Genomic DNA, 24,403 nt, shown 5'->3' with positions numbered 1-24,403 from the left:
GTGGCATATAGTCCATAGGGTTGCCAAGAGTCGGACATGACTGAAGTGACTTAGCATGCATGCAGGCTAGCAGCTTAGCATGCAGCTTAGCATGCATGGAACAGAAAACTGAAGTCCTTTCAGGAAAATGTTCCAAGTGAATTAATTCCAAGTCTTAAGAAATTTCTATGAGCTCTCCAGGTAGTCCCATTGAAAATTTAAATTATCAGTGAATTTTTCTTCAGAAATACATACTCCTATACATTTAAATCTGTAAATGTACTAAGTAAGTGTTAGTCGCTCAGTTGTGCCCGACTCTTTGCAACCCCATGGATTGCAGCCCACCAGGCTCCTCTGTCCATGAGATTTTCCAGGCAAGGATACTGGAGTGGGTTGCCATTTCCTTATCCAGGGGATCTTCTCAACCCAGGGATTGAACCCAGGTCCTCTGCACTGCAGACAGACTCTTTACCAACTGAGCTACAAGGGAAAGCAATACATAAAACATTATTAAATCAGAGATACGAGCAGCTGAAAACTGACAGGAGCTGAAAATAGAGTTGTAAGTAAATCACTGAGAGTCTGTTCAAATATACTGCTCATAAATTTGAAATCAATCTGCTTTATTCTACCAGTAATAGTAGAGTATCTACACCTTGATTTACAAAATATTTAAACTTCAAAAACTTCTGACTAAAAGTAGGGAAGTGGGAAAAGGAAAAGCAAAAGGTATATGGAATCACTTGACATTGTATTGAAATATTAATCCACAGACATCACTCACTAAGTGTATTTTAAAATTAAGGCCAAATTTGGAAGTAAATTATTTCCTCAATTATTTCAGGATGTAAAAGTAAACACAATTCAAACCTCTACTTATTTTCTGTGTGAGTGTGTTTAACCATTGTTTTGGTAAAATAAGAGTGTGATCCAAATTCTATGCCTCATTCCCAAACTTCTAGAGACTGGTGACACCTTACAGAGAGAGCTGTTGAAAGGGGCCAGGCATAAGAAAAGTGAAGGAAAATGAAGATGGTAAGTCACACAGATCCGGAGGGATACCCAGCCATAGATAACTTGAAAAGCTCAGATTTCTGAGCAAGGCAAACTTGTTTTTAAAAACGGCAATACAATTGCAATTGAAAATATCCAAGGTTGGCTTAAGGGAGAATGAGTGTAATAACTGACTTGAGACTAACAAGATGATGGGTACTTTCTTCCTGAATAGACATGAAACTTTTCTAGGATAGAAAGCATCATAAGAAGATAAATCTGCATCCATGGTGTTTCAGAACAACCCAGTGGGCTCTGTAACAAAGTTATAAATAGATTTGTTGTTGTTCATTCACTTAGTCATGTCTGACTCTTGGTGACCTCATGAACTGCAGCATGCCAGGCTTTTCTGTCCTTCACTATCTCCTGGAGTTTGCTCAAATGCATGCCCATTGAGTCAATGATGCCATGAAATCATCTCATCTTCTGTCACCCCCTTCTCCTCCTGCCCTCAATCTTTCCCAGCATCAGGGTCTTTTCTAGAGTCAGTTCTTTGCATCAGATAGCCAAACTATTACTTTGTCTTTTTAAAGCAGGAGGAAATGACTGATTAAATGGAATGTTTCACTGATTTTTCTAAACAAACCTACTTAGAGAATTTCATAAATGGAGAGTGCCCTCTCAGATGAGCTCATGTGAGCCTACTCATTTCCTGAACCGTGTATTGTGAATAAGTTGACAGGCAGCAACAAAACAGCCTGATAGTTCAATACAATAAAGAAATTCATAATTTAAGGGACAAAGTTTGTTAGTTTTAATACCTTCAAATAGGGATTTAACAGCATCTGTCACTATCCATTAATGAAATGCAGAGGCATGAGATGTACATTCCCTGGGCCTGTAAGTTAGTAAATACATAGATCAAATATGTTGTAAATGGAATTCTTAAACAACTTTAAAAGTGATCATTTATAATGTTTTTGGCCATGATGTAATATTATCTCATTGCAGTACCTAATATTATGTCATCTCTTTCAATAATATTCTAAGAATGAATATCCTTGATGATCTTTAAGGTTTGGGGTTTTACTTTTGCTTGAGCAGCTCCATAAATGAATATTCATTTTGTACATTATTTTTATTGTGAAAAGAAAAATAAATGGCTTTTCTTGTTACCAAAAAATGGCTCTATGAATATTCTGATCAAACTTTTATTTACTTCTATTGAGACAGAATGACGTGGAAAAAAAATTTCAAATGCAATTACTGATGACTAAACTGTATGCATTGTTAAATTCTATTTACAAGTTCCATGAGGAATTTGTTTTTTAAGTAAAGCATCATGATCAGAGTATGGACACAGCTGCTAGGGGAGTCTCACCCGGCCATTTTCAGAAGGTTTATTCTGCCATAGTATAAAGAATCCTGATTTGTTCAAGAAATAATTTCAATCTAAAATCTAGGAGGCAGGTGCTCACTCGTCCTCCTCCATGGTTAAAAATACAGGGAGGAGGCCAGAATGGCAACTATCACTATGATTGTTTTCGTTGGGATAGAAGACTGACCAGCTGATTGTAATCAATGGATTGTGAACTCTCTCAGACACTGAAACTGTTAAAACTCCTTGCTGCTGCTGCTGCTAAGTCGCTTCAGTCGTGTCCAACTCTGTGCAACCCCAGAGACGGCAGCCCAACAGGCTCCGCCATCCCTGGGATTCTCCAGGCGAGAACACTGGAGGGGGTTGCCATTTCCTTCTCCAAGGCATGAAAGTGAAAAGTGAAAGTGAAGTCGCTCAGTCGTGTCCAACTCTTCGCAACCCCATGGACTGTAGCCTACCAGGCTCTTCCGCCGATGGGATTTTCCAGGCAAAAGTACTGGAGTGGGTTGCCTTTGCCTTCTCTGTTAAAACTCCTTTAAGGTATAACAAAGAAGTAATGTTTTGAATTTAAGTATTTTGAAGTGCAAGTTCAAATTTAAGTACTTTACTCATATCATCTCTTCTTCTAAACAACACAATGTTTAAGCCACGTGTTGTTCACAGATTATAATTTCATAATGATAAATATGACAAGACTTTTATAGTATTCCATGTCTCTCAAAACTGAAGTTTGAGGTGAATGTACTCTATTGTAATAGTGAAATAGTAATTATAAAGTAAGTGTAATCATAATTAAAATATAAATTTATCATTCATTTTTATTCAACAAATATTTATATATAACCCTTAATATGTGTAAGGTATTTTCCATACATACTGTATTTTCAATGGTAACCATCTTAGCAACCAAGTAATACAGATAGTGTTGTCTTCAACTCATTGTTGATAATGCATTCCTGAACTATGGAATGTAGGAGTGGATGTCATCACTATCTACATGTCTGCTTAAAGGAATTTAACTCTCACTTCGATTGAAAACATGAAATATAAACATGACTGGCAGTGATTACTGAGTAGGAACAATCAAGGAAGGCTTCCTACATGATGCAAACCTCTGGCTAAAAGGAAGTACACAGATGGGCCATTAGGAAGTGGAACACTGAAGACTTTGCTAACGATAACTTATCTTGTGCAAGATCACAGGTAGAACTGTATCCACACTTTGATCTTATGAGACTCCAACCTCATTCTGCAGAGAAGGTGAGCATCAGAGTGTTCCCTGGCTATACCATGTCACTATGAAGTTTGAGAGCAATGTTTAACAGCTGCAGGCTTGGTAACAAATTATGCACATTTTTAAAATTACTGAAACTTATTTGAATTTGACATTGAATGCAATCACAAGAACATCTTTTGAAGATTGAATGGATACCAGGCTCTATGCTGAATACAATGAAAACAAAAGCATATTATGTGCATTCAAGTAGTTTACAGTCTGGAGGTAGAGAGTTCCCCACCCCTTTTCAAAACTAGGACACTTCCAAGAAAAAAAAAGAAAAGGAAAAGTAGAATGCTTCTACCTTATGCATTTGAGTTATATCACCTTTTTATTATATTGTGCTTTCTGTTTCTCCTTGTTTATTAAACTCAAAAGATTAAGTGCTCATTAGTAGTAGATTTTCTACTACCCAACTACATTGGCATAGAAAATTCACAAATAGATTCAGATAATTTTTCCTAACATAAAACTGTTTTCTACTTTTGCAGAGTCCTGACATTTAAGAACATGAAGTCAGGGCCCTTATACTCTGTTGGAACCTTTTCATATATGGATATTTTGGTTAGCATATTCTTATATAAAGGTAAAAAACCAGGGAGTTCTGTGGTACCCTAGTGGTTAGGATTCCAGGCTTTCATGGCCAGGGACTGGGTTCAGTCCCTGGTTAGGGAAATGAGATTCTGCAAGCCGCAAAGTGTGGCTAAAAAAATAAATAAACCTAGTTTCACATAGTTTCAAAAATAAACAAACAAAGGTGAATAACCAATTCTGTAAAATGCTGAGAGTTACTCTCTGACTAGCTCTTATACTGAAGGATTTTTCCCCTAATTAATTAGTTATTGAATTTAAAAACATTCTTGATGCAAGTAGTTGTCCATATAGGATCAATGAGGGAAAACTTAATTTTCCTTCAACAATTACTTTCAATACATTACATTTTTCCTCATTAAAGGTCAAATTTCTCTTAAGAACAAAGAAGTATGATTATTTCCCAGCAGATGAAATTTAAACAGATCACTGAAAAAGAGTATTATCCTATTTCATCAGGATACAGACTTCAGGCAGTGATAAACTACATTAATATCTATACATCTTTGGAAATATCAAGTCTACATTTTCATAGCTTAGGTCTTATTACTGTATCTTACATTAAAATATATATATATAATTCAAGCAGAGAATTTTAAGTGAATTTTTTATTAATTCTTTGTGATATCTATAACACGCGAACAGAGGTTTGTGACATTGTACAGGAGGCAGTGATCAAGACCATCCCCAAGAAAAAGAAATGCAAAAATGCAAAATGGTTGTCTGAGAAGGCCTTACAAATAGCTGAGAAAGGAAGAGAAGCAAAAGGCAAAGGAGGAAAGGAAAGATATACCTATTTGAATGCAGAGTTCCAAAGAGTAGCAAGGAAAGATAAGAAAGCCTTCCTCAGTGATCAATGCAAAGAAATAGAGGAAAACAATAGAATGGGAAAAACTAGAGATCTCAAGAAAATTAGAGATACCAAGGGAATATTTCATGCAAAGATGGGCACAATAAAGGACAGAAATGGCATGCACCTAAAAGAAGCAGAAGATATTAAGAAGAGGTGGCAACAATACACAGAAGAACTATACAAAAAAGATCTTCATGACTCAGATAACCACAATGGTGTGATCACTCACTCAGAGCTAGATATCCTGGAATGTGAAGTCAAGTGTGCCTTAGGAAGTATCACTACGAACAAAGCTAGTGGAGGTGATGGGATTCCAGTTGAGCTTTTTCAAATCCTGAAAGATGGTGCTGTGAAAGTGCTGCACTAAATATGGCAGCAAATTTGGAAAACTCAGCAGTGGCCACAGGACTGGAAAAGGTCAGTTTTCATTCCAATCCCAAAGAAAAGCAATGCCAAAGAATGCTCAAACTACCACACAATTGCACTCAATTCATGAGATAGCAAAGAAATGCTCAGAATTCTCCAAGCCAGGCTTCAACAGTATATGAGCTGTGAACGTCCAGATGTTCAAGCTGGATTTAGAAAAGGCAGACGAATCAGAGATCAAATTGCAAATACCCACTGGACCATCAAAAAAGTAAGAGAGTTCCAGAAAAGCATCTACTTTTGCTTTATTGATTATGCCAAAGCCTGTGACTATGTGGATCACAACAAACTGTGGAAAATTCTTAAAGAGATGGGAATACCAGACCACCTTATCTGCCTCCTGAGAAATCTGTACGGAGGTCAAGAAGCAACAGTTAGAACTGGACATGGAACAACAGACTGGTTCCAAATCAGGAAAGGATTAGGTCAAGGCTGTATATTGTCACCCTGCTTATTTAACTTATATCCATAATACATCATGTGAAATGCCCAGCTGGATGAAGCACAAGCTGGAATCAAGATTGCCAGGAGAAATAATAACCTCAGATACACAGATGACACCAGGCTTATGGCAGAAAGCAAAGAAGAACTAAAGAGCCTCTTAATGAAAGTGAAAGAGGAGAGTGAAAAGTTGGCTTAAACCCAACATTCAGAAAACTAGGTCATGGTGTCTGGTCCCGTCACTTCATGGCAAATAGATGGGGAAACAATGGAAACAGTGAGAGACTTTATTTTTGAGGGCTCCAAAATCACTGCAGATGGTGACTACAGCCATGAAATTTAAATATGCTTGCTCCTTGGAAGAAAAGCTATGATCAACCTAGACAGCATATTAAAGAGCAGAGACATTACTGTACCAACAAAGGTCTGTCTAGTCAAAGCTATGGTTTTTCCAGTAGTCATGCATGGATGTGAGAGTTGGACCATAAAGAAAGCTGAGCGCTGAAGAATTGATGCTTTTGAACTGTGGTGTTGGAGAAGACTCTTGAGAGTCCCCTGGACTGCAAGGAGATCCCACCAGTCAATCTTAAAGGAAATCAGTCCTGAATATTCATTGGAAGGCCTGATGCTGAAGCTGAAACTCCAATACTTTGGCCACCTGACGTGAAGAACTGACTCATTGGAAAAGTCCCTGATGCTGGGAAAGATTGAAGGCAGGAGGAGAAGGGGATGATAGAGGATGAGATGATTGGATGGCAATACCGACTCAATGGACATGAGTTTGAGTAAGCTCTGGGAGTTGATGATAGGCAGGGAAGCCTGATGTGCTGCAATCCATGGTGTTGCAAAGAGTCGGACATGACTGAGTGACTGAACTGAACTGATATCTATATCAAGATTTTTAAAAACCTGAGCACGTATATTTTGAAACTACTGTGGGAAATACAAATTAGTATTTTGTATATAACATGGCAGATGCCATTCAGAGTAGTAAATGGGACAATTTATTTTTGCATTTTTAAATTTTCTATGTACTTGTCTTTTAAATGCTTGTTTCTTGGTTTTTGATTTTGTTCGTGGGGTTACTATACCAAAATGATATTTGTGTAGTTTCCAAGTTCCTTCAGAAAAGTGTATGATGTTGTAATTTAAGGTACTGAACCATATTAGTTTTATCCAAATTAGTAGGTTTTTTAAGAAACACAATTCCAACATTTTAATTGAATATGGCAAATAGAGTGGCTCCTATATCCAAACTAAAACAGAGTCTACAGAACTTGGAATTGATGGCATCCTGGAAATGAAACGTGTCAAAACCACTCTTTTTCCCATTTATTTAAATTTCTTATTTCAGCTCATGTTCATATGCTATCCCCATTCTCTTAGGCTGTTCTATGTGTCAGGAAATGTGACTATCACATCTATAGAGACCTATCCTCACAGATGATCATCCAGGAGAACTGAGAATGCTTTCCCTTAATTTCTACCTTGGAAAAAATCCTGATCCCTAGGATCATTAGACTGACAAAGGGGCTAAGGTACTATTATAGACCAAGACTGATCAAGCAACTTTCTCTGGTTGTGAGAGGGAGTTTTCACAGAACCATATAGATTAGAGAAAGCTGAGTTCCTCAGAAGAATGAAGATACTAGTAACAAAAAAGAGAGGAGAAAATACTGATGTCCACTGTATAATCCAATAACAAAATTACATATATACAAGTATATATCAGATCAGATCAGATCAGTTGCTCAGTTGTGTCCGACTCTTTGTGACCCCATGAATTGCAGCACGCCAGGCCACCCTGTCCATCACCAACTCCCAGAGTTCACTGAGACTCACGTCCATCGAGTCAGTGATGCCATCCAGCCATCTCATCCTCTGTCGTCCCCTTCTCCTCCTGCCCCCAATCCCTCCCAGCATCAGAGTCTTTTCCAATGAGTCAACTCTTCACATGAGGTGGCCAAAGTACTGGAATTTCAGCTTTAGCATCATTCCTTCCAAAGAAATCCCAAGGCTGATCTTCTTCAGAATGGACTGGTTGGATCTTCTTGCAGTCCAAGGGACTCTCAAGAGTCTTCTCCAACACCACAGTTCAAAAGCATCAATTCTTCGGTGCTCAGCCTTCTTCATAGTCCAACTCTCACATCCATACATGACCACAGGAAAAACCATAGCCTTGACTAGACGAACCTTTGTTGGCAAAGTAGTGTGCATATATATATATATATATATATATATATATATATATACACACACATATACATATACATCTATACATACACACACATATCTCCTTTTAGATCATCAGTAGATGTTTTATAGTCATGTTTATATAGATCCTATATACCTGGAGAAGGAAATGGCAACCTACTCCAGTATCCTTGCCTGGAAAATTCCAGGGATGGAGGACCCTGGCAGGCTATACTCCATGGACTCACAAAGAGTTGGACATGACTGAGTGACTTCACTTTGCAATGCAGGGGATTCCTGGTCAGGGGACTTAGATCCCACATGTTGCAGGGCAGTTAAGTCCGCATGCCTCAACTACTGAGCCAGTGCACCCTAGAGCATGTGCTCTGTAACACAAGAAACCCACGCATGGCAACAGGAGAGGCCTGCGTGCCACAGTGAAGACAGAGATCAGCCAAAATTAGAAAGAAAAAAATGACTGGACTGAAAGTCCCTGGAGGTCCCTGTGAGATCTCTGGTCCCTGTGGCCTCTCATTCAGCCCAGCTTATACAGTAAAAGGGACAACACTTCAAGAGTCTGAAGAATAACCCAACTTCCTCAGTAGGTGACATGCTGAAGAAGGAGGAGCAGGACAGGTTTATAAACCTGCAGAGACTGAAAACCGCACATCAGTTTAATTTGTTGGTTGGGAAAAAAAAATGTAAAATGTCTGTTTTCTGCTTTATACTCTTCTCTGACTTCATGATTTGCTACAGTGAACATGAAAAGTCCAAAACAAAATTACTTTTAAAGGAAAATACAAATAATCACTTGGCCACTTTAACCTAACCAGCTGGATCCACCAGAAGTGGCAAGAGGAGGAAGGAGCAGCAGTTCTCCTGCGACTGTAAAGGAGAATCATCTGGGGTAGGGAAGGGGAAGGATTCTTTTAAAAATCCTAATGCCTGGACTTCCCTGGTGGTACAGTAGATAAGTCTACCTGCCAATTCAGGGCACATGGGTTCTGATCCCTGGTCTGGGAAGATCCCACATGCTAGAGAGCGACTAAACCCATGTGCCTGGAGCCTGTGCACCACAATGAAGAGTAGACCCCACTCACTGCAACTAGAGAAAGCTCGCGTGCAGCAACAAAGACCCAGTGCAACCTAAAATAAAATTAATTAATTAAAAAAAAGATCCTATATACCATCTAGTAATATATTTCTGATTTGTTTTTTATTGACGTACAGTTGCAAATTAGTTTTTAACCAATTAGCTTTTTGTAGAACAATTTCTTGAATTGCTAATGAATTTTCAGCTTTCTACTGACACACACATCTGTTTTCTTGTTAACAATAAATTTTGGCTCACCACAGTGATTTGATAATTGACCCCCAATTTTTGCATACTCGTGTTACTGATGAGTAAATCAGGAAAAAAATTAACAATGAAGGTTTCAAAACAGAACCCATTTTCTAAAAAAATAATTAGAAACTAGGAGACATGATTTTTTTAAAAGGAGAAACAATGTTATTATTAATGAAGTGGACATGACCTTTGTGATATCATATTAATTTTGTTTCCTTTCTATGTGTAATTTTGTTCTACATAAAATAATTTTGCTCTCTATAAAAAAATTTATATTTCTGGATAAATCAGTTGTTGCTGTTTATAGACCATCTGAAAAATATATCTCTTTTAGGGTTCACAAGAGACTTAGAAGCTAGGTTACTTATTTGTGTCTTAGAAATGCATGAAGCAATATTGATTACTTTGAATTCTCTATTTGGCTTTTTTAATGTATGTGCTGGTGTTTTCTAATGCACACCTCTCACTGCCATAATGCTTTGTCAGCCTTCACATATTATTTACTAACATCTTGGTATTTTAAAGATGAAAATATAAACCACAGATAAATTGGATGAATTAAGCTGGATCGTACAGGGTAGGATCAGAGTGGGGGAAAGCCTTCAAGCTTTGAATTCCTGTCTTCTCTGCAGAAACAAAATTAATCAGTTTTATAACCAACAGGAAAAAGCTTACAGTGTGAAGGAACTTGGCTAAGAAATTGTGAAGGCACAAGCTAATTAGAATACAGAGCTACTTGCACGGTCTGACAGTTATTAATTACATGTTCTTGTCCTGGCTCAATTTCAGGCAATTTGCTGCTAAACAAAATTTTAAAAAAATATTTTTAGTTTTCAGTCTTGCAGAGAAGAACAGTCCTTCAAAGCACCAACCAAGAAATAACTGCTCTATAAGGTGCAAAGAAAGATTTTAGATTTAAATTTTGGGGCCAGTGTTTTGGAGGTTTATTCTCTTTGCTATATATCACAACTCTAATTCTAGTTAATGGAATAGTTTGGGAGCTCATGTGCTTACCTAAGTGAATAGCTGAACTTGTTTAAACACTGAAGTAGTTAATGGAAGATAAGTATACGTTTGCCTTCTTTTAGACAACAGATACACTTCTGAGAAGTTATATGTAACTGAATTTTTATTAAGTCATATTTTAAGTGCATAGAAACTGTCTATAGAACCTCAGGAGCCTCCTGGATTCACATACAAGGATTACTAGAAAAGTAGAAAGTTTCAGTTGCTCAGTCATGTTCAGCTCTTTACAACCCCATGGACTGTGGTCCTCCAGGGTCCTCTGTCCATGGGATTCTCCAGGCAAGAATACTGGAGTGGGTAGCCATTCCCTACTCCAGGATTACTAGAACTTCTTGCTAAAAAACAAAATTCAATTAAGTAAATTTTAAAGACCTAATTGGTTTTATGACAGCATTCCATCTAGCAGATAGAAAGGAGCTCCAATGAGTAGTACAAAATGGAAGCCTTTTATAGGCAGAAGGAAGAGGGGAGGGGGGAAGAGTAGATTATTTCAGTTTGAGATAACCTACCTATGGGGGACTTCCCTGGTGGTTCAGATGGTAAAGTTTCTGCCTGCAATGCGGGAGACCCAGGTTTGTTTCCTGAGTCTGGAAGATCCCCTGGAGAAGGAAATGGCAATCCACTCCAGCACTCTTGCCTGGAAAATCCCATGGACGGAGGAGCCTGATAGGCTACAGTCCATGGGGGTCACAAAGAGTCGGACACTACTGAGTGACTTCACTTTCACTTTTCACCTATGGGGGATAGAAGAAGAGTATGTGGCAGATTATTTTACTGGCTCTGAAAATTCCAAACTGACCAGTTGAGATTACATTCCTGGGAGTGGTTGTAACTGTAGTTAGGTCAGGTATTAAGTCTTAATTTGCTGACCTAGGGCTTAGTACAAGTAACTCCATTTGGGGACTATTATTTCTTTTTTAACACACTGAATTGTTCCCCTTTATTTTTTTCCCACTAGAGTTTAATCAGATTGGCATCTTTTCTTGAAAATTAGTTGGCATATCACCTCCTTATAGGATCTGAAGGTTTTGATATTTGACCCTCTGTAGATAAGAGTGACATGCCTCTGCCAATAAAATAAGGACTGCTAGAGGCTTTGTGGTAATTCTTTTCTGAGACTGAAACTATTAAAAATTGGTGGCAACATATTGTAGAAATAAATGAAAAATGAGAGCATACTAAGTAAAGTTTTAGTCCTTAAGGCTGAGTTTCTTCATTGTGCTTTGCCCATAGTTGTGAAGTAAGTGGCTGAGGGTCTTGAGGTATGGGCCAGACATATTTTGAGGAGAAAGTGAGTCAACAGAAAATGGTAGCTCAAATAACCCCCAAAGTAGATTCCCTATGAAAAAGCATTTCAGGTGGAGAGAACCAGAATACAGCATTTTTCAGGAAGGGATTGTGAGTAACTGGAGGGGACAAACACATGAAAACAGCCCATAGAAAAGCCTCAGAAAAGGCAGCACTTAATACTTCTGTTGTTTTGAGGGACAAAAGAATTTCCAAGCTGGCGAAAATAGACCCTGTTCTACTGAATGCCAAAAAACCAATTAATAGTTACGAAAGAGAGGAAGGAAGTATGAAGAAGTTCAGGAAGAAATGGAGGAAGAGAAATATAAATATCAGGTAGTGACAAGAATGGAAACTATGGAAGAAAATAGATACATTAGGGTGCATGTAGAGAAAAAAGTGCCTCAAGAAAACAACATGAAGTCAATAGCTCTATAGAGGAGAAAATAATATGAGAAAATATAATGGAAAACCCAAAAAACAGTCAGCATCTTCCCCAGGGAGACACTGAGGGAATCAGGAGAGCTATTAGAAGGATGAAAAGAGAAAAAAAACTTAAAAACAAAACCACAAATGAATGACAAAGAATTAGAGAAACAAGCTGCCCTAGTTGCAAGCCGACTTCAAAAGCACTAAGGGCAAAGTCAAGAGAATTTAAGAAAGTTTAAAGGAAATCTTGAAGAATTACTTAAAATCAGACAACCAAGTATAACACACTTAAAAGCATGTGAATGCACTGTGTAGTATAAGAATAAAAAAGGCAGGATTATAAAAATGCAAAATGTTGTGGTGGCTTATGCAATTTCAGGGCAATAAATCAGATTTAATAATAAAAAATACTTTCAATAAAATGGGTGAATATAGATTATTTCTGAATGAGTCACTAGATTTTTTTTATGATACATACATAGAAGAGTCATTAAATGTAGGAAATCTAGAAGGGATGATGGATGATTGTGGATGAGATGGAAAATAGGAAAACAGAAAATCAAGTTTGTGCATATTGTGCACCACAAAAAATGAGATTGCTTCTCAAAAGTTCCAAGAATTTTTCCACTTCTTAAAACAAGAATACCAGAGAATATATTGCTAAAAGATTTTGTGTATGTTATTTATGTTTTAAGATTTACTACACTTCATCTTCAGATCATTAAAGAAGTAAACACTGGATAATTAAATTTTTGTATCATTTCAGGGAAATACTTTAATATCATATTCATTGACAAATACTGAGTGAAATTGTCAGAATTTTATCAGTTATTGAATATTTTTATGATATTCATAGAGACATCTTTGGGTTCCTTTGTTTTTTATTAATTTTTACTGGAGTATAGTTGTTTCACAATGTTGTGTTAGTTTCTGCTATACAGCAAAGTGATCAGCTATATGTATACATATATCCCCTCTTTTTGGATTTCCTTCTCATTTAGGTCACCAGAGAGCACTGAGTAGAGTTCCCTGTACTAAACAGTAGGTTCTGATTGGTTATCTATTTTATACATAGTAGTATATACATGTCAGTCCAATCTCTCAATTCATCTCACTCCCTCTTCCCCTTTGGTAACCATATATTTGTTTTCTATGTCTATGTCTCTTTTTCTGGTTTGTAAATAAGTTCATCTGTATCATTTTTCTAGATTTTACATATAAGCAGTATTATATGGTATTTGTTTTCCTCTTTCTGACTTACTTCACTCTTTATGACAGTGTAGACATAGCTTTGATTTGACCATATGTTTGAACATTTCTTTTTAGTGCATACCAAGTATTTGCTAGTGAAGGATAAACTGTCTTTAATTTTAGGTTCTAGTTTCTGTCTTAGAAGCTGTAATAAATTTAAACTGACTTTACAGTTTTGTCTGAATCCATATAATAAGTTTCAAATTGCTTAGAATCACAACATTAAAGTCCTTTACACATATGTTTTTTCACTCAGAAGTACAAGTTTTCTAAGGTACACATGCACATTACTCAAGGCAGTCCAGATAACTTTAGAATCTCTTCTCTACATCAAAAAACAGTATTTTGGCAACATGCTTTGATTCTCATTTTCCAGTATGCACAAAGGTTTTTACATTCTATTTTAAAATCAGCATTTCTATTTTCTTCAACTTAACGTATCTACAGGTACTTTGCTTAGCACTGTTCAGTTTGGTAATAGTTTACAAAATGCCTACTGTATACCAGGCATTATGTCAGATATTGGGGGCCCAAAAAGAGATTCAGTTATATTTGTTGTTAATCAATTGCTCCTAGTCTCATAGAGACCAATGTGCGGACAGATAATGAAAATAAAATGGCCTGAAGGCAGTGGTGGAATAAGTATGAGATTCACAAGTACTGTGGAGAAGGGGATGGTTGGCACTTTCAGAGCAGGCTTCACAGAGGATATGAAATCTAGCAGTTCACTGTGTCATGACTCTTGAGATGGCCAGGCATGGAAAGGGTCAAAGGTCACTCCAGACAGAAGAAAGAGCATGTGCCAAGACAAAGATGTCTTAAAACAGTGTAGTCTGTATAAGCGATGAAAAGCAATTTTCCCACTACCATTCTGAGTTCTTGGCTGAAATTCCCTGTAATAAAAGACAGATTAAGAAGTTTATTAACTTATATACCTACTGAATACATGAGAAATACTCAGGAAACTGAGTAACTCCCTCAGATGGCCCAAGAGACAACTTTAAATGCTGTCTTCAGCTAAAGACAAAAATGGATGTTGGGGTAGTGGCTTGGGACTTCAAAGGGGAGGAAGGCAATTAACAACAAAGTAGAAAAGAAAACTGTTTGGTAAATAAATGTTTCCTGGCCATGCAGAAACAATGAAACATAGAGTGGACCCTGATCTCTAGGCCCTGTTTCTCCCCCACTCCCACCCCACTACCATCACATCTAGCCCATATTCTTTGCAGCTATCTCTGGTCATAGCTTTATTCTGGGGACAGGCCCGCTGTCTAAATTCTTTTAGGCAGTTAGTGGGAAGGTCAGAGTTTCTTCTTGAGTAGTTTCTCTTCTTTGGGGCATTGATTGTTTTCAGGTCGAAATAATCTGCATCCCAGAGACATTCTAGGGTAGTAAGTTTTGCTCCCCTAAAATACCCACAGTCCTTGGCTCCAAGGCACTAGTAATATATTAGTTTAGATGCAGGCATTATATTCTCCATTTTTTCCCAATTATTTCATGTGTTTTCCACATATGATCACGACAATTATAGTACTAAATCCATAGTGCCTAACATGCTTTTCAAGCATTTTGAAGGAAATTCTATTTTCACTTATCAAATTCAAGTTTTTTTCAGGACCATCTAAATATTATGCAGAAAGTATTAACAGTTGGGAGCACATTTTATCATTTTTGTCTTCTGGTCAACAATTCAAAGGGTAATTTTTATTCTTGTGGGCTTTTTCTTGATGATATATTTTGATTATTCCTAATATAATGACACAGCAGTCTTTTCTTTTAGTATAGAGAAACGATAATCACTTACTGTACTATAAATTCCATTTTTCTCTGAAAGAATGCTTTGTTTATTCATAGGTGGGGCATGGGTTGGGGAGGGGAGAGGATTTCAGTAGGGCAGCAACCTGAGGAAAAAAAAGGTAGTCTTTAAGCTTTCCTCTTTAGTTTTAAAAATTTCTATATATCATCATTCAATCATTTCCTCATTGACAGGTGAGAAGTAGGAAACATTGTTTTATCTATATACAGAGTGGTTCAGGAACACTTTTGTGTGACTTCTGATGAAATGGAAATAGCACAAGACTGATTTGTTGGTCTTTTTTGGCAGATCTGCCTCTATATTGTAAATTCCATGGTAGCCAGGACCTTATCTGTCTTCTTCACAGCTATATCACAAGCAACAAGTATGAATATTTATTGAAGTAAGAATGATAAGTAATAAAAATAGATCTCAACCAACTAACTGATAAAGTCTTAGGTCTAGTTCAGGGTGGTGGAATTAGATAATTATGTAAGACAAAAGACTGAAAAGTTTCAGTGAAGATACACAAAGATGATGAAAGGGTTTTGCCATACATCAAATAATTAACCTCCAATTAAAATAAATAAATTTATATAAAAAAAGATGATGAAAGGGTTAGAAAATAAAATCTATGAAGAGAAAATGGTGATTGAATTGGAGCCCAGAGAAAGAATCTGTTAAATTGCTTGTTTTTTTTCTTATAGTTTACAGACCACTTTTTTGTGTGTAAACTCCCTTAATGTTTCATATAACAAATATGTAAACATGTTATTATTAATATTACCCATGTTTTAGAGGCATAGAAACTGTGACACAGAGAATTTAACAGACTTGTCACATAGTTGTCAAGTATAATGCATGTTTTCTTAGTCTCATGTCCAATATTTTTTCCATGATACCACTTTTCATTTAGTCTCAAAAACAAAGAATTTAATTTGGATGTAAAAAAGACATTTCTTATTACAGTTTATAAATTCTATTAAGTGTATCCCAGTTTGTTCATAATATCTTTATATTACATTTATAATAGATATACATCTGTCTGGTATGGTTTGGGAAAGGGTAGAGGGTATGGCTAGAAGGTAAGAGATTACTTTGATGTGGTTTCTTCAAGTGCTAACATTTTAGTATAGTCTTTCTGCCAAGTTTTCAACTTTCAAAATAAAAGTTATCTAACATTTAAAGTTTGACCAAATGATACTATGTTTTGAACTTTATATCACAACTGGACTTGGCTCTAGGATGTGCTCATTGCATGAGCTGTGTATATTGTTATTCCATACCCAGAGCATGCAGTGTGAACATAATAGAGATTGAAAGACAGCAAGAAGGGCTTAAAAAGTAACTTTGTGCTTCATGTAGATTTATTAACTCATCATTTTAACCTTTGTACTAAACCTGCTTCCAAACTTTCAGTTCCACAACCTAGATTCCAAACTCATAACTGGAATCTGCTAACTGCTTCTATTTTTATAATAGATTTTTTAGTCCTATTTTACTTATGTTAAAAGTTTGTCATATATCAACATGAATCCGCCACAGGTATACATGTGTTCCCCATCCTGAACCCTCCTCCCTCCTCCCTCCCCATTCCATCCCTCTGGGTCGTCCCAGTGCACCAGCCCCAAGCATCCAGTATCGTGCATCGAACCTGGACTGGCGACTCGTTTCATATATGATATTATACGTTTCAATGCCATTCTCCCAAATCATCCCACCCTCTCCCTCTCCCACAGAGTCCAAAAGAAACCAATAAAATATTGTAAAGTTAAAAAAAAAAGTTTGTTAAAATTTCACATGGATAGTCAAAGCTAGCTTTCAGCAACAGAAACATTCTTTTAATAGAACCATAAAAGCACATGTGGAAGAACATAATTATTATGATTTTTCATCATTTTATTGATGTTTCTTTTGCTGACATATAAGATGCTCTCTATTTACGGTTAATAATTGAAATCTCCGTAGTATGATTTAATCCCATGATAATATTGGTGAACATATCATCTTGTGATTAGCTAAACAGATGGTTCTTTAACTACTTTGTTAAAAAATTTTCTATAATTTCCAAAGTTTTCCATAATAAGCTTCCATTACCTCAATAATTATAATAAATTAAGCTGAAATAGAAAAAAAATTTTTTTCCTAGAGTATTAAAATGAATTAGTTTGATTTGAAAGCTGCATGATCTTTATATAAAACTCTAAATATAAAATATATGTGCTCCAATCATGACTGTAGCCCTCCTAATTAGAAAATTATTATATTATTCTTATTTTGGTGTCTCCTTGCTTGTATTAAGAATCAAAAGCTGGAAAAAAAAAAAAAAAAAAAAAAGAATCAAAAGCTGGACCCGAGACACTGAATAGCAAAATATATACTTAAAAGTTCTTATTAAGTGACCCAGTTCAAAAGATGAATAAAAAATATTATAGAAAAATAACAAAAGTGCATTGAAATGAACCTATAAATAGAGATAGAAAATGGGCTTATAGGGAAAGAGGAATTTTAATAAATGTTCATTTGAAATATTGGGATATTTTCCATAATATTATTAAACAAAAGTATGGTATAATAGTTTTAAAGAAAATGTCAGAATATATTCAACACGTTGTGTTTCTTCATGCCTGGCATATAGCAGGTCCTCAATAAGTATTTGTTGCAAGAATAAGAGAACCAACAAGTCTTATTTGAGCACCTGTTATGTGGAGGATAAAAAGCTACAACCCAAACAGAGCTTATGCTCTAATACCGGAGAGAAGAAATATAAGGCGGATCCACAGATGACCACCACATAAGTGTGTGATAAGAATAAACGTTATATTGAAAGGTCAGAGGAAAGCCAGCCAGATCATTTCCCATCTAGGGAGGTTTTAGAGAGAAAAGGGGACTTGAACTTCAGAATTAGTAAAAACTAAGTGGGCAAAATTACTTATTGTAGAAATTTTAGCAAATATATAGGAATTACTAAATCAGTATTACTGTAAGACAATTAATCAAAACAAATACCAGATCATCAAGAAATCTTTTTATATAATCACCCATTCTTTAAAATTCCATTTGACTTTTGCTTCTTATAATATGAAATAGTCTAGGTTTCTGGAAGCCTCTTTGTCTCTTGGCTTTTTTTCCCCTAATATGTCACGTATATCAACTCTAGTGATGCATATGCAAAACATTTCAGTAATTACTGTCAGTCATCTTATTCTTCAGGTTAAACTTCTAACCTAAGTTATCAGAAATTAATTTAAATAACAATAAGTGTTAATAGTCTCTAGTATAAAAACCTGGGGCTTCCCTGGTGGTTCAGCTGGTAAAGAATCCGCTTGCAATGCAGGAGACCTGGGTTCGATCCCTGAGTTGTAAAGATCCCCTGGAGAAGGGAATGGCTACCCACCCACTCCAGTATTCTGGCCTGGAGAATTCCATGGACTGTACAGTCCATGGGGTAGCAAAGAGTTGGACACGACTGAACAATTTCCACTTACACTTACTTATAAAAATCTGTAACTCTTTGCCTTCCTGGGAAGATCAAAGAGTTTACTTTTTTTTATTTGCTCTTTGTCTATCTTTGTGAGAAGTACCTGGTATTAGGAAATGTTGATCTCATCAGAGTAGGGAGAAGTATTAGGAGTAAAGTAAGTTGATTGCCTTATCCAAGATATTTATGCCTATCATATGAATAATATGAAGATCACTTGGATTCTAATCTAGTTTTCTATCTATTTCATGCATATTTTTCCTAACCCACTTTCCATTTTATCAGATAAAATTTAGCTATGCCTATATGGAGAAGGCAATGGCACCCCACTCCAGTACTCTTCCCTGGAAAATCCCATGGATGGAGGAGCCTGGTAGGCTGCAGTCCATGGGGTCGCTAAGAGTCAGGCACGACTGAGCGACTTCACTTTCACTTTTCACTTTCATGCATTGGAGAAGGAAATGGCAACCCACTCCAGTGTTCTTGCCTGGAGAATCCCAGGGACGGGGGAGCCTGGTGGGCTGCCGTCTATGGGGTCGCACAGAGTCGGACACGACTGAAGCAACTCAGCAGCAGCATGCCTATTTAGCTATGGATTACCTGGCTCAGACGGTAAAGTCTGCCTGCAATATGGAAGATCCGGATTCGATCCCTGGGTCGGAAAGATCCCCTGGAGAAGGAAATGGCAACCCACTCCAGTATTCTTGACTGGAAAATCCCATGGACAGAGGAGACTGGCAGGCTACTACTGTTCATGCGGTCGCAAAGAGTCGGACACGACTGAGTGACTTCACTTTCTTTCATTTACTTTTCCCTCTTTTTCCTTTTCTATCTCCTGTTTCTTCTTGTTCTTTTTTCCTTCTTTATTAAGTGCGCAGGGATCATGCAGGTTTTTTTCACTATTCTTTACCCAATTACTAACATAATCCATGGGCTTGAATGGGCATCCATATAAATATATGTTGAATAAATTAATAACTACTTGGTCTGGAAAAGAAAACCCAATTAAATATAACAATATAATCTAAGAATTAGATAGGATGAGATAGTTAGATATCATCATCGACTCAATGGACATGAATTTGAGCAAACTCCAGGAGATAGTGGAGGACAGAGGAACCCGGCGTGCTGCAGTCCATGGGTCACAAAGTTGTGTAACTTAGTGAATGAACAACAAAAATCTAAGAAACACAATATAGGAAGATTAATCTGACTCCTGAGTATACACAGTGCATACTAAAATAAAATGTAAATAGTTTTTTCTTTTATTAACTCTTTTGAAATATTTCTACTACTCTTTCTCTACCCAGCTCTGCCTAAGAGCACAGAAGACTTAGGGTCTCTCTGCTTCATGCCCTTCAACACTTTTAGCTGTATAACTTTGAGCCAGTGATTTAATATTCCTGAGCTTCAAGTTTTCTCAGTATAAAATGTGACTAATATCTTGTCTATCTGAAGGTAGTGGATTGAATGAGAAAATCTATTGATCCAACTTATTATGGATAAAAATGTGAATATAATTTTTAAAATTTATGTAGAAAAATGCATGTGGAGGTATTTGCTCTTTGCTTATTAATTAAAATTAGTAAGTTACTGTAACTAATTTCACATGAAATTCTAATGCCCCTAAATTAAAAATAATCCATACATAAATATTTAATAACAAAACTCATGACTCCTACTTATTAATACTGGTTAATATTATCATTTAGAAGTATGTAATCCATGAAATTTCTAAACACAAATTAAGATCAAAAGCTTTGTCATTCATGATTGCATCCCTAGATGTTTAATGATATGTTTTGAAGGATTAAAAGTTAAAGAACCATTATTAATGGCCCTTCAATTGTAGTCATTGTCAAATACTTTCTATTGGTGAGCTCCTTTTATTTTTTTAACTTGACCTGAACATTTACTCCATATTGTTCTTTTATTCTTTCAATAAAGTTGCACCTAATGTTTGCTATTGTGCTAGGAGCTGCAGATGTAATGATAAATAAGACCCAAGCCCTCTCCTCAAAGAGATCAAATTTTATTGGGAGAAGTGGGCAAATAAGCAGACAATTAAGATATCATGTTGTAAGTGCTGTAGCAGGAGAACTCAGTATGCTTTGCAAGCACATGAAAGCTCTCCCAATCCAGCCTTCAGATGGGGAAGTCAATCAGGGAAGGCCTCCTAGAGGAGGTGTTATCTGTGTTGCATGTCTTCTGCCCATACATGTCCTTCCCAAGAAGGGAAATTAAATGCAAATTATTTAAATATTTAATGTCTAACTGAGAGATTAAAAAATGAGAGATATAGTAAGAATTTATGGTTTGATTACTATGAGTTCTGTACTACAAGGAAGTATAAAACCCATTTCTGGGACTAGAGGTGGAGATAAAAAGAAAAGAAAAGAAAAAAAAAAAAAACTAAGAAACAAAGAGGTAATTTTCACGAACCTAGTAAGTAAAGGATAAGGTATGGTGTGGAATCAGATGGTCACTGGTACAATTCCTGGAAATTAAGAATTACAAGGTTAAATGCAATCTGATAGGTGACAATACTAAGGATTTTTCTTTGAGGGTGACATACTTAGATTTTTTAAGTAACAAACAGGACACACATTTTTAGTTATGTGCATTATTAGGTTGTTTATAGAAATAAACATTGCTCTGAGGGCAATTTGCCATTGCACTACTTCTTTAGATGTGTTAAATGGTCTGGCAAATCACCTGTCTAGTCTCTTAGCTAAAATGTGTTAATGTTTTATAATGGTTACTTTTATATCTATTCTTAAATACATTCCTTCAATGTATTCTCAACCCATATTAGTGTATCGTTAATGAATTATGTTAATATTCTTTTGCTGTATATGCGCATTTCATAGTTATCAATTTTTTTAACTGTTCCTCAAGTTCTTATGTATTTTCAGCACACATCACTGACTAAGTGTTCCTTTTCTATATTTTTACAAATAATTTTACAATTACCTCATGTACCGAGCCAAAAAATGTTAGTAAATGACTTGGTTTACTACCAACCCTAGAGAAGCTATATCTAGATCTGCCATTTTAAGGGACTGATGAGACTACACATTGTACAATTCTTTTCTCCCTTTTAAATTCTTTTCACTCCTTTCAGTGGATTCTTTTGGAAGATACTGTACTTTCTCAAGTTTTTTTTTTTTTTTTTTGTATTTGAATTTTATTTTATTTTTAAACTTTACATAACTGTATTAGTTTTGCCAAATATCAAAATGAATCTGCCACAGGTATACATGTATTCCCCATCCCGAACCCCCCTCCCCCCTCCCTCCCCATTCCATCCCTCTGGGTCGTCCCAGTGCACCAGCCCCAAGCATCCAGTATCGTGCATTGAACCTGGACTGGCAACTCGTTTCATACATGATATTTTACATGTTTCAATGCCATTCTCCCAAATCTTCCCACCCTCTCCCTCTCTCACAGAGTCCATAAGACTGTTCTATACATCAGTGTCTCTTTTGCTGTCTCATACACAGGGTTATTGTTACCATCTTTCTAAATTCCATATATATGCGTTAGTATACTGTATTGGTATTTTTCTTTCTGGCTTACTTCACTCTGTATAATAGGCTCCAGTTTCATCCACCTCATTAGAACTGATTCAAATGTCTTCTTTTTAATGGCTGAATAATACTCCATTGTGTATATGTACCACAGCTTTCTTATCCATTCATCTGCTGATGGACATCTAGGTTGCTTCCATGTCCTGGCTATTATAAACAGTGCTGTGATGAACATTGGGGTACATGTGTCTCTTTCCCTTCTGGTTTCTTCAGTGTGTATGCCCAGCAGTGGGATTCCTGGATCATAAAGCAGGTCTATTTCCAGTTTTTTAAGGAATCTCCACACTGTTCTCCATAGTGGCTGTACTAGTTTGCATTCCCACCAACAGTGCAAGAGGGTTCCCTTTTCTCCACACCCTCTCCAGCATTTATTACTTGTAGACTTTTGGATCGCAGCCATTCTGACTGGTGTGAAATGGTACCTCATAGTGGTTTTGATTTGCATTTCTCTGATAATGAGTGATGTTGTGCATCTTTTCATGTGTTTGTTAGCCATCTGGATGTCTTCTTTGGAGAAATGTCTATTTAGTTCTTTGGCCCATTTTTTGATTGGGTCATTTATTTTTCTGGAGTTGAGCTGTAGGAGTTGCTTGTATATTCTCGAGATTAGTTGTTTGTCAGTTGCTTCATTTGCTATTATCTTCTCCCATTCTGAAGGCTGTCTTTTCACCTTGCTAATAGTTTCCTTTGACGTGCAGAAGCTTTTAAGGTTAATTAGGTCCCATTTGTTTATTTTTGCTTTTATTTCCAATATTCTGGGAGGTGGGTCATAGAGGATCCTGCTGTGATGTATGTCAGAGAGTGTTTTGCCTATGTTCTCCTCTAGGAGTTTTATAGTTTCTGGTCTTACGTTGAGATCTTTAATCCATTTTGAGTTTATTTTTGTGTATGGTGTTAGAAAGTGTTCTAGTTTCATTCTTTTACAAGTGGTTGACCAGATTTCCCAGCACCACTTGTTAAAGAGATTGTCTTTAATCCATTGTAAATTCTTGCCTCCTTTGTCAAAGATAAGGTGTCCATATGTGCGTGGATTTATCTCTGGGCTTTCTATTTTGTTCCATTGATCTATATTTCTGTCTTTGTGCCAGTACCATACTGTCTTGATAACTGTGGCTTTGTAGTAGAGCCTGAAGTCAGGCAGGTTGATTCCTCCAGTTCCATTCTTCTTTCTCAAGATCGCTTTGGCTATTCGAGGTTTTTTGTATTTCCATAAAAATTGTGAAATTATTTGTTCTAGCTCTGTGAAGAATGCTGTTGGTAGCTTGATAGGGATTGCATTGAATCTATAGATTGCTTTGGGTAGTATACTCATTTTCACTATATTGATTCTTCCAATCCTTGAGCATGGTATATTTCTCCATCTGTTAGTGTCCTCTTTGATTTCTTTCACCAGTGTTTTATAGTTTTCTATATATAGGTCTTTAGTTTCTTTAGGTAGATATATTCCTATGTATTTTATTCTTTCCGTTGCAATGGTGAATGGAATTGTTTCCTTAATTTCTCTTTCTGTTTTCTCATTATTAGTGTACAGGAATGCAAGGGATTTCTGGGTGTTGATTTTATATCCTGCAACTTTACTATAGTCATTGATTAGTTCTAGTAATTTTCTGGTGGAGTCTTTAGGGTTTTCTATGTAGAGGATCATGTCATCTGCAAACAGTGAGAGCTTTACTTCTTCTTTTCCAATTTGGATTCCTTTTATTTCTTTTTCTGTTCTGATTGCTGTGGCCAAAACTTCCAAAACTATGTTGAATAGTAATGGTGAAAGTGGGCACCCTTGTCTTGTTCCTGACTTTAGAGGAAATGCTTTCAATTTTTCACCTTTGAGGATAATGTTTGCTGTGGGTTTGTCATATATAGCTTTTATTATGTTGAGGTATGTTCCTTCTATTCCTGCTTTCTGGAGAGTTTTTATCATAAATGGATGTTGAATTTTGTCAAAGGCTTTCTCTGCATCTATTGAGATAATCATATGGTTTTTATTTTTCAATTTGTTAATGTGGTGTATTACATTGATTGATTTGCAGATATTGAAGAATCCTTGCATCCCTGGGATGAAGCCCACT

At 36.4% G+C, this 24,403-nt stretch overlaps 1 protein-coding gene and 1 long non-coding RNA gene across 2 annotated transcripts in view; one reads left to right on the top strand and one right to left on the bottom strand.

Moving 5' to 3' along the window:
* Positions 1-24,403, top strand: part of HTR2C (5-hydroxytryptamine receptor 2C) — a 343,880-nt gene that overhangs the window by 58,074 nt on the left and 261,403 nt on the right. The window lies entirely within an intron of this gene.
* Positions 1-24,403, bottom strand: part of LOC123331805 — a 42,781-nt gene that overhangs the window by 1,850 nt on the left and 16,528 nt on the right. The window lies entirely within an intron of this gene.

This window comes from Bubalus bubalis, chromosome X (assembly GCF_019923935.1).
Source record: "Bubalus bubalis isolate 160015118507 breed Murrah chromosome X, NDDB_SH_1, whole genome shotgun sequence".
Classification (NCBI taxonomy): Eukaryota; Metazoa; Chordata; class Mammalia; order Artiodactyla; family Bovidae; genus Bubalus; species Bubalus bubalis.
This window is presented reverse-complemented; position numbering and strand designations above follow the sequence as displayed.